Here is a 13,704-nt window from a genome sequence, read left to right as displayed (position 1 = left end):
AAAGGAATTTTCAAATACGCAAGGATCGAAGGCTAATAACGTACCGACGGTTGATTTTACCTGCGATCGATGTTGGATACCAACGGCAGGTAAGGTAACAAACTCACCGTTACCAGCGAACGGTGTGATAGCTATCTGACGAGAATTCTCCGAGAATTACAGAAGTCAAATTACAAACGTATAGAAATAAAGTAACACTCCGAACCACTACGTATTTTTCCCGTAACTTGCCCAATAAAAAAACAATCGCACAACTCGTATTTCGCATTTACGTCACAAAAACAGATACATTTGGCAATGGTTCTATCAGAGTCGAACGACTTTCAAACGGAATTGATCCGAAAAATCGAAAATCACGCGACATGTGCCGATAATCGTTCCCATTGGCTGTCGCCTATATGTGTCCTATCTACGGAATGCAATCTAGGCGGGCGCGAACCGGACAGGAATCATCGAACTTTCCAGACTGTCGATTACCCCACCTCGTGACAGAGCGCGTCATGCTCACGCGTGAAAATGCTAGACAGTCGCGATAACGCGTGCCGGCATTGTTCGAATGAGTCTCTTTCTTATCGAGAAGTTGATCGGCCAGTGCTGATAAAACGGACAAGAAGTACAAGACCGTGTATCGACGACACGGAACGGTAATACCAGTCTGGTTTGATTGCTGAATTAAGCGTTATCTTTGAGGAAGCTTGAAAACACGTGACGTTCGCGATAGAAATCGTAAACTTTTCGTGGAACTGGAAATTTTTGGGCAAGTTCGTGCAACTCGTGCGACAATAATAATTGATAATATTCGAGCGAGTAGACACGTTTTCCCAGTCGAATCGGTGAACGGAGCTTTACAGGTGCGACTTTGACGAGTCAACGATTGACTAATTGAAAGCAGAAGTCGTCGTTCGGAGCGACTGAACACTCTGTTTTGACGGCGCGGCCGGCGTAACACGCGGCACGGTCTGAAACGAGCAGGAGAATAACGTGGAAGGGAAACTTAATTACGGCCACGTCCTTTCTTAATTAAGAGAAAATGTTTGGCGTATCTCGGCGAGATTACCGTGTACGAGTCAAGCTTCCGTTTGCGCTACCTGCTCGCCTGCTCTCTCACGATCGAAAGCCCGATCCAAAACTAATTCTTCCATTCTTTCCACGCGAACGACCGTGCTCGCCTGAGTACTCGTGTCTCCGTTCCTTTTCACCGCCTCGATATATCGGCCGGTGTATGCACCTCGACGCGTTTCCCTTCTCTCGGCCGGATTAACAGATTATCCCCAGGTTGTCTCGCGCGTCGAATCGCATTGGTACCTCGTGTCTTCCAATGTTTATTAATTTTTCATGGCTCGGAGAACGAATGGAAAAGCAAACTCACTTGCAATTAGTAAATTTGCCCAGTGAGCGAATTGAACGAATTTTTGGTGACTTATGGACGAGAATGAACAATACGTAGGAGGAAGAGGCTGACTCAAAGGGGCTTCCCACTGAGAATCAACAAGATAATCATTGGCAATGTGAAGTGAAGCGAAGAGCAAGCTCATCCGGGGACAGGATCGACGCTTCGTCCGTCCGATCCGTGTTCATTCTCACTGTTGAAGCGTGCGATCGGCCGCGAGGGACGAGGAGATACGCGAAAACGTCGATCACGGCGGAAAGACGGCTCCTCCGGCTAGCATATAGCCTCGGGCCGGTAAACATGGTGGCACCGGTGGCATTATCGTCGCTGCATGCCGGTCGACACTGTTTGAGGAACGCCAAGGCATCGGAGTAGAGTCGTGGTCGTCGTGGTCGTCTTCGTCTTCGTCTTCGTCTTCGTCGTCGTCGTCGTCGTCGTCTTCGTTGTTGTTGTCGTTGTCGTCTTCGTTGTCATCGCGAAGAGTCGCGAATGTCGTGGAAGGTTTCGCGATGGGGGGAAGCTTTCCGAAGGGGGAAGAGAAAGAGGAAGAGGAGGAGGAGGAGGAGGAGGAAGAAGAGGAGGAGATGGCCAGGGCGACAGAGAGGGACGGGGGAGGCATTTGTGCGCAGGGAGGCCGAAGGAAGCGAAACAGAGATGACTCGAGCGAAACACGGGACGAAGAGGAGGAAAGGACAGAGACAAGGAGAGGAAAAGGTGGAGGGGTAGAGGGTGGTAGGGGGCAGTGTGGCGGGTTCGACGGCCGGCTGGTGGCCCAGTGACCGGGACCGGTTCCCTCCGCGGTTCCTCCTTCCGCCTTCCTTGCAAACGCACAACTGCATCATCTCGACTCGACTCCCCCTGCTCCCCCTCACGTTCGTCCCACCGACCCGCTCTCCTACCCACCAACCGCTTTCTGCACAGCCTTCCTTCAGTCTCTTCCTCTGCATGTTCCTTCACGCTCGTTCCATCGCCACGGACCGCCGTGTCTCTATCATCGGGCCCTCCTCGCCTTCTTGTTTGCTCCTTTCTGCATCTCCTTCTTCAACACGCATCATCCTCTACACCATATCTCCTCCTCGTCTTTTTCTCCTTTTCATTATTCTCTTCGTCTTTTTCAGCTTCTCTTTATCGGTGATTCTGTTCTCGTTGTTCTTGTTGTTGTTGTTGTTGTTGTTGTTGTTGTTGTCGATCCTAACGTCGACGCGTTGATCACGCTCAGAGAAGCGTCGCTACACGCTCCAAATATCCAGGCCCGCCTTCTCTCTTAGGTTTCTTCCATGTCTGCTCCACAGCCCGCTAGTTCTTCCTCTTCTTCCCGTGTAACGTTTTTATTCACTCGCTATCATTGCTACCACCAACGTTGTCTCTCTTTCTCTCTCTCTCTCTCTCTCTCTCTCTCTCTCCTTCCCTCCTGTTTCTCCGGTGTCTCTCGGCCGTTCTCACCCTTGCTCGCCTAGGCAGCACGCTCCACGCAGACTGCGCCGCTCCTCTCCGCGGAGCGGTGGCCCAAGCGTCACGCGGCAGAGAGGTCACGGCGCGCGCGTTCCCTCTTTCATTCTTCCTCCGCTTGGTTCTTCTCCCTGCTCCGCGGCTCGTTCAGTGATCGAGCGGCAATAGCCACGGCTGGACGCGACTATTTATCCCACGCGTTCGCGGGGATAAGTGAGATGCGACGAGAGAAAAAAAGACAAACAGAAAAAGAAAAAAAAAAGAACCAGACAGAGAGAGAGAGAGAGAGAGAGAGAGAGAGAGAGAGAGAGAGAGAGAGAGAGGAGAGAGCTTGAAACGTGGACACGCGACGAGATGCAAGGATTCGTGATGGGCATGGTCGGGTATCTCCCGAGTCAAGGGCTTGAAAGGAAAAGTAGTTCTATGTCCGAGGGAGAGTTCAGGGAGAGCCCAGGGAGAGAGAAAGAATGGCCGTGTGGAGGAGGCCAACAGTCGGCGAAGGTGATAGAAAGAGGCGGAAAAAGAGAAGCGGAGAAAGAGAGAGAGAGAGAGAGAGAGAGAGAGAGAGAGAGAGCTCGAGGGGGAAAGGAAGTGAAAGTACGAAGAAGAAGCCTGCGTTACTGGCGCATCCGAGATTTCATGCTGTCGTTCCTCTTTCGTCTTTCCTTCTGCTCTCTTGCGTCATGCACGGTCGCGCGTCCGCGCGGCTCGTGCAGCCAGCCTCGATAATTTGTCGGTTCGTTCGTAACGAGCTGAGAAACCAGGAAGAGCCGCGACCGCGGGAGGAAGGAAGGAATCGGTGCACGCGCGCTCGCTCGCTCCCTCGTATATGCGCGAACGAGCAGCTAGATGTATGTACGTGGCTGCGTGTACACACAGTGTACGTAGTTACATACATATATGCATAGCATACCGCGTACACGCTGCATGCTATGGGAAGGAAAGTGATTTTCTTCGAGAGAAGCACGCTGACCCCGAGACAACGGGCGGCCAAGGGGGATTGAAATCGGGATTATGCAACCGTCATCGTCCGTTTCTTCTTCTTTCGTTTCGTTTCCTCGTTGCACCAGGCTGACCCTGATGCGACGGTCAGCCGCTTCTTGCAACATCCACCGTTTCAATTATCACCTATTCATCGTTGTTGCCTCACCGAAGCGAAATCGTATCCCATCGCCTATGAAACTATTGATTCACCGACTGTTCCAATATCTTTTTAACACTTCTCAAACGATTGAATGTTTCATCGATCGTGTACGAAAGGACTATTTTAGCTGTCAGCAGTAAAATCAATTATCGTTTCTAATCTTCTCGTAACGCGCAGTTGAATATATCTTCGATACAAAAGAACTGTTTTGTTCTCGGTAATCAAATCAATTGTCGTTTCTAATCTTCTTGTAACGCGTCAAAAATTAGGACCAATTCTACCGTATGTCATACGACATTTGTCAGTTGATTGATTGATAACACTGTGCAGTTCAACGCTGTTTATCGAAACCTGTCAATTTCAGGCAAGCAAATGGAATAGTGTGGTAACGGTGGAAGCGCAGGTTAGAGCCTAATGAACGGCAGAATATGTATTTCCCGATGGATTAATATTCCGCGTTCGTTGCGAGGATTCCGAGTTCCGAGTAATAAATTGTCACGGTTGAAGTTGCTCGCGGCAAAAGTGAATTGGGGGAATATCGTACGGGAGGGAGGCAACGGTGATGAATAAACCGGCCCATTGTTGCTGTGTGTCAGAAGAGAAATCCTCTTCCCAGCTCTCCGCTTATGAGTAATACTATTACTTTTCAAAGTACGCGTAACGAATTCAAATATACTTCCTCAGGCTTCCCCCGATGCGTTTCCAGGCATCGTTTCACGTTCACATGAGGGGTACTATATCCTGCGAGACTGTCGGTCTCATCCCCAAACGGCATTACCATTACCCACGAGCGAATTATCATTTTGAAACAATATAACTATCGTTTAATTCAAATTAATTCCATTCCGGGAACAGTGGCCAAATTATTCGAACGGGGGGAGACGTAACGAGCTCAAACGTTCAAACTCTTTAACTTATTTTCATTAAGAAGTATGTACGTTGTCGTTATCTTCGTCGAATGATAATTGTTGCGGTATCATGGAAAATTTCTGCCTGCTCGTAGATTGATATTTCTGAAATGCAGAATCTCTGCTGTTTAAAACGGCTGGGGACTTGCTGCTGCAAACGGTTTTCATTGCAACTCAGCAATAAACAAAATTGAAGTGAAGTCTCGCAGAGATCTGATAAATCGACGTACGTGATACTGCGATAAAGATTGACTTTGTTAAAACGGTCATTAAAAAATATACACGCGAGATAGAGATCAAAGTAATCCTCTAATTGCTTTTAATGGAGCATTATTATCCAATAAAGATTTCCATCCTGTCTTTATGATTCTCTCAAATCCTATTTTTATATGTCTAAAATATTTCTTATAAAAGAAATCTCTCTCTTGAGAATTGAACATATATGTACGATTATGTATATTAAATTCAGTCGCAAGCATTACGCGTAAATATTAAATGAAATAAAAAAAACTACAATGGTCCGACGTGAGACGAATGCCTCACGAAAACCACCGAGAAAGAATCGAGATCGTTCGAGGAACAAAAGGAGACACAAAGTCGATACAAAGTGTCGGAATACCGATCAACTGAAACAGTCTAATAATCCAAAGGAGAAGAATGATCCGTCGTATGATCGACGTAGACCAATGAGACGGGGCCGTAAACAGCGGAGCGCAGTCTCTCGAAGTAGGTGAGCAGCAAGCCTGACAGAAAAAATCGGGCTCGCTCGATCGCCCAGAACTATTCGTGGACAACACGCTAACGGTAAATTTCCCTGTTGAATCTGCCAGTGGCGTTCCTAGTGTTTGTTCGCCGATGTTTTACTGGGTCCTAAATTTATTTTTGACCACTTGCTTCTCGAAACGGGACCAGATCCGTCCTTGGAACATTTTTTCACCTTCTATCGTAAGAAATCATCTCGATTTTCTTCGGGTGAATGCCGCAGAACGCCTTCGACTTGTTCAGGAAAAGCCATCGCATTGAAAATTCTTAGGTCAAACGGAACGTGACGCGAATGTTGTTCTGTCATTTAGCTATTGGCCGGTGCGATAACAATCGTTGAAATAGTCAACGAGGGATACTATGAAAATGATCCGGCAACTGTCTGTGTCAACGAAAAGAAAAACGTCCGTGGGCTGGCAGATTAACAGTGGCCTAGGCAATAATTCACGCGCCTCAATGTGTTCTGGGACCTCGGAATCCATGCAACATGGTAGTTCCTAAAGCCTCGACGAATCGGCTGAACAATTGGTTTACAGGTAGACAGGATGGGACAATTCGTTTGTTCATGAGCTTAACGAGACTTTCGTTTGTTCGTTCGACATTCCGTGGGAAGAGATTGGATATAATTATCGTGCAATTTCAAACGATTGTATCAAGAGCGGACTCATAGTTAGAATCTCGGGTAGTTTCGTTGAGAGGTTGGGTATAGAAGACACGAGGAGCGGCAGGAACCAGTGTGTTACAAGTTCCACTTGTCAATTTAATATTACTGATATTACCGACATGGTCGATTCGCACATGGAGGTAAAACGTGTCAGCATTCGCGATCGTCCGCCGAATTTGTATTTTTCCCAACCCCTGGCAGAGGTTCGTTACGAGATTTCGGATTCACGGACCTTGAAAAAGTCGATTGGGTAATCTAATGGTTGATCCGACGTAAGAGGCGGCAATTATTTCTCCAGCTGACCGCCGGCCGCAGAATTCGACGATCGGACATAAATTCAGCCGGCTTTAATCGCCGTTCACTTCTCACTGTGCTCAAGCGAACGAGCGAACCAGCCGGAGTCTTCGAAGCGCTTCGTTCGTTGTATTTTCCGTCTGCTTATCGACGATCTCTCCCACTTAGCTTTCCTCGGGAGCCGCGCTATACACACTGTTGAATTCCATTCTCATAAATATTTGAAATTCGTAGTGCGCTTATTAATCGCGCGATTAATTAATCCTTTACACAGGTATAGGGTACGTGGTACAGATAATAACAGGGTGAAGTTCATTCCGCGATATTTAACTGGGAGCTTCCATTAGGAGTTCCAAAGGGAAGCCACGTCGTTCCATTTACGCACTCGGTGTACACACGTGTCTATATATATATATATATATATATATATATATATATATATATATATATATATTTCTTTTTCCTTTTTCTCTCTTTACCTTTTATTCCCTTGACATGGTACAAAGAGTACATTAACGAGAATAAAATCTAATCCTTCGGAAAGCTGGCTCTCGATGCCGGTCGCTGCGAATACGCGCGCTCGGATGACTTGTTTCCCCGCGCGCGGAGTTACAACTACGTGCTATTGACCTTTACACTCAATGATTCGCCATAGGCTCGCGTCAGTTCTGAAGTAATTGGCCGAATAAATTATTGCGAATACCGCGGGTATACGGCAGGTATTGCGCGAGATCGCCACAGTCCCCGGTGTTTCTTTCACCGCTGCATCTCTTCTTCTTTCGCGCTTCCTACGTCTAATTAATAAGCGGCGATCGGTGAAACGCCGACAACTATTCGGTGATTGTTCGCGAGCAGGCCTGCTCGAGCTTGACCCGTCTCGATCGATCGTCTCCAACGTGAGAACGCGTCGACGAGGTGGAGAGCTCGATCGAGCCAGCTCGATCCATCATAAGACAACTCACTTGCCACACGCTCCTCCAAATCAGTACCGAAGTATCTTCCATATAAATCTACCATCGATTCCGTATATATCGCGAAATACGAAAAAAAACAAAAAAACAAAAAAAAAAAGAACGATCGATATAGAGATGAAGAAAAGAATAAGAAAGGGAAAGATCTCGAGAAGCACGTGGTCGGATTTTGAGCGCCACGAGAGCAAATATCGCTTCATTATGCATGTGAACGCCGCGGAGTGGAATTTGAGGCGGTGTCTGTCGGTCGAACGGAGAAACTCGATTAATCTCGGCGTACGAGAAACGACATTTAGGACCGACGCGAATGATAAACTTCTTCGCTGTGGGAGGGATTCGCGATCGAACGACCGTCAAGTCGAAATCTAGAAGCGAACGATAGCGAGAGATTGTTCGGTCGATTCTTTCGGCGCGAGGCGAACGTACCGTACGTACCAGATCGCCGTCTGTGATTTACATCCGACCAAACGCCTGGGTAATTTATCTATTCCTCGGCAAACGACTATTTCTCCATCGACGCGGTGGACGTTCATTACCGACTTTCCTCGAATTCTGTCGCGAGTCAGCCGAGCATCACAGCCAGCTGGAGAGATTCTACTTCTCGTATGTGTGTGTGTGTTGTGTTTCGAGCGAGTCTCGCGCTTCTTCTTCGAAGCAGAACACGGGGAATTATACAAGAATAAGCCCTCGCGTAGGGCGGGAAAAGGACCCAGAGACAAGACGAGTAGAACGTAATCTGTTGATCATTTAGGTGAAAGAGCACCGGCACGAGGATCGCGATAGATCGCGGAACCGGCCGAGCCGAGTGAAGATCTCAAAGATCAACGAGAAGAAAGGGAAAAGCCCGATTAGTATCATGGGCAATTTTCGCGAGATCCTCGTGGGTCATGGTCGAGGGAACCGCGCCACCGACAGAAATGTATTTCGCAGAAGAGAAGAGAGACGGGGCACTGATAATCGCCGCTGAACTTGCGTGTCCCCTCTCCGTTCGCCGGAACGCGAACCGCGTAGACTCGAAGGAAACGAGATTCTCAGGCTGGTTTCCGTGTCAGCAGCGACTCTGGCGAATCCGGCTGGCCAACAGGTCTGGCTTAGGCAGACGCTCGGTGGACAAAGGCTAGGCGGAGATGATCGGAGAAGCAGAAAACGGGAAGAAGGATCCACCACCGGGAAGAAGGATCGGCAAAGAAGGAACGACTTCTCGCTTCGAGCACCCAGTATACACCGAGGAGACGAGGAACCAGTGAACACGCTGTTTCTCTCTCTTTCTCTCTCTCTCTCTCTCTTTCCACCGAGACACCTTCTCTCTGCTACCATCTTTTTCCATCTTTCTCCTTTACTCCTTTCGTCCCGTTTCCTTCCATCCGACTCCAACTCGCTCGCGCCTCGAGCTTGCTCTCCGTCTGTCGCTCGGTGCCGTTTCGTCCTCGTTGCTCCACCCGGCCAGGCCTGTCTCTCGCTCGCTCTGTGCAAAGTAAAGAGGAGCTCTGCCTTGGGTCGTTGGCCGCAACTCGCCGTGACCCAGTGCGAGCGCTAGGACATTGACTCTGCCATCGCCATCGCCATCCGCGATACCAACTTCCCCTCGTCCCTGGCCCCGCGGGACCCCTCTAGCCTCCACTCTACCTCGTCCCCGCACCCGGACAGCCACCTCCTCCCTCCCTCGCACGCTCGACCTCCCCCGCTCCTGTATCGCCTACCGATTCCTCTATACCTCGTTCGGTTTGCACCGACGACTCGTGCCTCCTCCTCCTCCTCTTCATTCTCCTCCACCTCTTTTCTCTCCTCATCCTCATCCTTCTACTTCTGCATCTTCTTCTTCTTCTTCTTCTGCTTCTTCTTTTTCTTCGTTCCCTTCTTCTCCCTCGTCATTCTCTTTCTTCGATCACCTCCTGTTCCATCTTTGCTTTTTCTTTTCCTCCTCCTCCTCCTCTTCTCTCTCCTTCTTCTTTTTCTTCTTCTCCTCCTTCTTCTTCGTCCTCTTCTTCTACGACCGCCACCGCCGCTTCATCCACTGCGTTCGTCTTCCCGGTTTGCTCTTTTTCGATCGCCCGCTTCCTCCTTGCACTCTGTCCCATGCCAGCGGCCCCATCGATTCGCACGATTTCGCGTGGACGGAACACTCGAGCGAACTCGCGCCGCTCGCGGAACCCGACCGTAAACCCACAGAAGACTCGGGTTCCTCCCAGTCTCCTAATCCTCGCGTTTTTTTTTTTTTTTTTTTCTAAATCGCGCCTTGCAGTAAGTCTCGAACGAAATTGATCGGTAGGTCGGATGGCGGTGTGTTTACGTAACGAGAAATCATCGTTGCATAAATTGAGCTCTGTTTACGGAAGAGGTCGGGAGGAACGATCGCAGTCGACGACGACTACCGAGCGCGAGCGCGCGCGCGTTCCTCACGGGAAGTGGCGCGTTGTGGTTTCTTGGTTTATGAGGCCGTGGTAACGATCGGTTTCTCTTCGAACGTTTGATCCCCGCTGCTTGTTAATCGGCTATGACCCGGAATACTGTCACTTCTGTTTTCTGATCAGTGACCGATGTGGGATGCTCGAGAATTCGACGTCGCAGAGTCACGAAATTTTCTCGAGCGGTACGCGCCGACGAGATGGGTCAAGCATCTAGAAGTGGAAGCGCGATAGGGGGACAAAGAACGTGGAAAGTAAGAGAGGGAGACTTGACCCGTGCCGGGCAACAGTCAGCTGACTTTGGCGCGTCTCTCAGCTGAGATCGCTCCGATCGTCTTCCGATTCTTACCGAGACACTTAGTACTTGCCTATTCTGATCCATTCCACGGTGATATCTTTGAAAAAAAAACAACATCCTTGAACACGAGTGTATGTACTTTGTACCACATTATGTCGTTAATTAAATTATTTTAAAAAAAAAGTGAAGTCATGAAGATTTGAGCGAAACAGGAATGGAAAGAAAGACAGCGAGCCGGACCCCGATCTTTGCTACCTCCGATGAGGAAGACAGATAGAAAAACGCGAGTCTCGGCGATGTTGACTTGGATAGAATCCAACGGAGGATCCGCATGGTCCGCGAGACAATGCTTCTATCGGCCTGTCTCGAGCGACGTCTACCAAGAGGAGGTTCGAAGGCTCGTCTTCGAAACCTGATTTTCTCCGTTTCACTTTCACGGATGCGCGGCGAACGAACGCAGCCCGTGCCACGCCACGACGGACCGGTGTTGAACTTCCTCGTCGGTACGGCGGACGAGGGAAGGCGAGAACGAAGGTCGAGAGAACAGGGAGATAAGGGAGAGAGGAAGCAACGAGAGAGAGAGAGAGAGAAAGATAGAAAGATGGCGGGAGAAGCGTACGCGATCCGAAAAGAACAAGGAGGCAGAGCTTAAAAGAAACATTTCTAAGCCTCGACGAAAGTCGAGGGTTCCTCGGCGAATCGTACCAGGAAGAGAGCCGTCCAATTAGGCAGCCTGCAACAGCGGAAGCCTAAGCCAACTTCCCGATCGTAAAATATATCCATCCTGATAAGCGACACAGAGATCCTGGCGCTCTCTCTCGCTCTCTCTCTCTCTCTCTCTCTCTCTCTCTCTCTCTCTCTCTCTTTCTCTCTGTCTCCCCGGTGCGTCCTAATGAGATGCACGGAAAAGGACTCGGCTTTCGCGTCACGTTTCCCTCGTGCGCAATAACGACCAGGCCCAGGATCGTGCATATAACACCAAAACCGTGTGCACACTTTTCGTCCACACGGGATTCGAATGCCGGATTCACGCGGCAACCATTATGTCCTTTTTACCCAACACCCTCTTGTTGTCTGGCTGGCTGGGGGGAGGAGGTTGCGAGAGAAGTTGCATGGGTATACCCGTGGCCTTCTGTCACGCGTTCCACGGGCTTGATTGATGGAAGGAAATGTGGCGCTGTGCGTGAGGTTTTTTCGTGTTATCGTTGCCCGCTGCGGTCGCCACTTTTTCCTCAGTTTTTTCGTAAATACAGCCGAACGATCGAGCGAACACCGTCCGGCGGGATAATGGCTTCCATCGCGATGTTTGAGTTTGTTCTACTCAACCCTGGCTAATTCTTTGGATTGTTAGGGACGATCGATACCCAGCTGCTACTCGGATCACCGATACACAGCGAATCGTGTACGTAAGTAGGCAAGTATTGTACAATCCCGATATACCTGCCATCGTATCCGAGTATCCGACTTATCAGCATCGAATCTTCGTCCCTCTCCGTTTCCTCCCGGTTCGGCTTCATTTTCGGGAGAAACATCCCCGTATACCCGTGTCACGATTGCCATTTCCGAGGGGACGTTGATGTAAGACTTCGTTGAACTCGCCGGCTCGACGATGCCGCGCACGTTCCCCCGGTTTTCGGTGCCGGGTTCGCGCATCCCGTTATGCATTTTTCCACAGGGGAAAAGAGCGACCGAGAGCAGAACGGAGAGGGGTCAGCCGCTGCGAGAAAAAAATGGAAGGGAGAAAAAATGTTGACGGGCAAAAAATCGACGCATCCTGTGCTCGTGGCCTGGCCTCTCTCTTTCTCTCTCTCTCTCTCTCTCTCTCTCTTTCAACTTCGAGGAAGAAGCAGCGTCGGTTGACGCGGATACCGTCCGATCGACCGGCCAGTCCGAATACTCTCCTACGTAAGTACATCCTATCCGTCCTCTTTCTTTCTCTCCCTTTTTTTCCTTTTTTTTTTTCGTCCTCGCCACCACCCTCTCTTTTTCCCGTGTCCCGTGGTCCCCATTGTACGCGCGCTCTCTCGCGTATTCGATTACGAGAATCTCGTGTTACGCGGCTGGCGCGTGCAACCTCTCCATCGAGCTGCATCCCTCGAAACGCGGCCCTGTCGCCGAGAGACGCGTCCGCCCACGCGATTTTCATTCCGGGTGCCGTCCGGGTGCATCCTGAAACAAAACTAGTAGCTGATCGCGCCAGCTTAGAAATTTGATCCAAGAGATGTCTAACTTCACCTAACTTCTCTACGTGAAGTTTTCACAGTAGTACAAAAGACGGGAAAGTGTGGCAATTTGTACAATTTTAGAATTATATGTACTGTCCATCACTCGCGTTTATTAAATTTCATTCTTTCATTTTTCGGTTTTTCAGTCCAAATGTTCCTTCGTACTCCTCGAAATCACGCGACTCACGGACGAGATGCTAGATTGACTTGAAAATCGGGGAAAAAAATTATGACGTTGCAAGTGCAATTTTTTAAAACCTCTATCGCGAAATTTTGCATATTTATTAGCTGATGAACAAAGTCATCAAAGTAAATAGTTTGTCGTTGAGAAAAGTGTGAAAAAGTAGATCACCAATTCATCTATCAATACCTTTCAACGTAATCGAAAACAAGCTCGAAGTCAAGAAGAATTTTTAAAATCTCGATAACAGTTGGATTAATTAATACCGAAAGTGGATAAAAAGTCGTGAGCGAAGCAGCTGCATTTGCAATGCACAATAGAAACAAACGACCGCTGAATGGATGGACGTCCGTCGAGTGGGCAGTTTTGCAAACGCGCCAGGCCATCGGTCCTCGTAAAAGTCTTTTACGATTTTGCGTACCTCCAAAAATAGCTACACAATCAGAACCGGTTTCGGCATAATCCTCGCCGATTTTCCATAGGCCTACAATTTCAATGAGTACACATCCTGTCACAGTGGTACGCGATCCGCCAAATTGCACCGGTCGAGAATCTTTCGCGTTTTCAATTTCTTGCTAACACGAGCTTGCGGCCCCTCGATGAAAGAAAGTACTAAAAAAAACGGGTTACCGCTTGAACATCGGTCGAATTATCACCTTTGGAAATTTGCTGGCACTCTTGCTCCCTTCTCGAAACGATAACGAGAATAAAACGAAATTCTCGACGAAAGTCAGAGGGAGAATGCTAAGCACTGATGTCACTTTTTACAGAAATACTCCGGCGGAGAAAAAGATGTGATGAAATAATAATCAAATCGATGAAACAAAAATTGTCAAAAATTATCGAAAGGAGGACGATGAAACGCAAGATGTCGGCGAGGGAAACGAGAAGCAGGAAATATCGGCGCGAATCAAATCTCCGGTAGAGTCACCGGCGATCCCATGATGCCTCAGCGGTGGTGGCGGTGCCGGCGCTGCAGTATAGGCAATCGCCGGTTACGGTCAAGGACTCGC

At 49.0% G+C, this 13,704-nt stretch overlaps 1 protein-coding gene across 1 annotated transcript in view; it reads left to right on the top strand.

Moving 5' to 3' along the window:
• The window catches only part of LOC122532686 (sodium-coupled monocarboxylate transporter 1), a 73,005-nt gene extending 69,842 nt beyond the window's left edge, over positions 1 to 3,163 (top strand). Inside the window, exon 6 of the mRNA XM_043661681.1 lies at positions 3,137 to 3,163. The gene's annotated coding sequence lies outside the window, so the exon portion shown is untranslated. The remainder of the gene's footprint in view (positions 1 to 3,136) is intronic.
• Positions 3,164 to 13,704: the final 10,541 nt, after the last annotated feature.

Source organism: Frieseomelitta varia, unplaced genomic scaffold, assembly GCF_011392965.1.
Source record: "Frieseomelitta varia isolate USP_RPSP 00005682 unplaced genomic scaffold, Fvar_1.2 scaffold_463, whole genome shotgun sequence".
NCBI lineage: Eukaryota > Metazoa > Arthropoda > Insecta > Hymenoptera > Apidae > Frieseomelitta > Frieseomelitta varia.
This window is presented reverse-complemented; position numbering and strand designations above follow the sequence as displayed.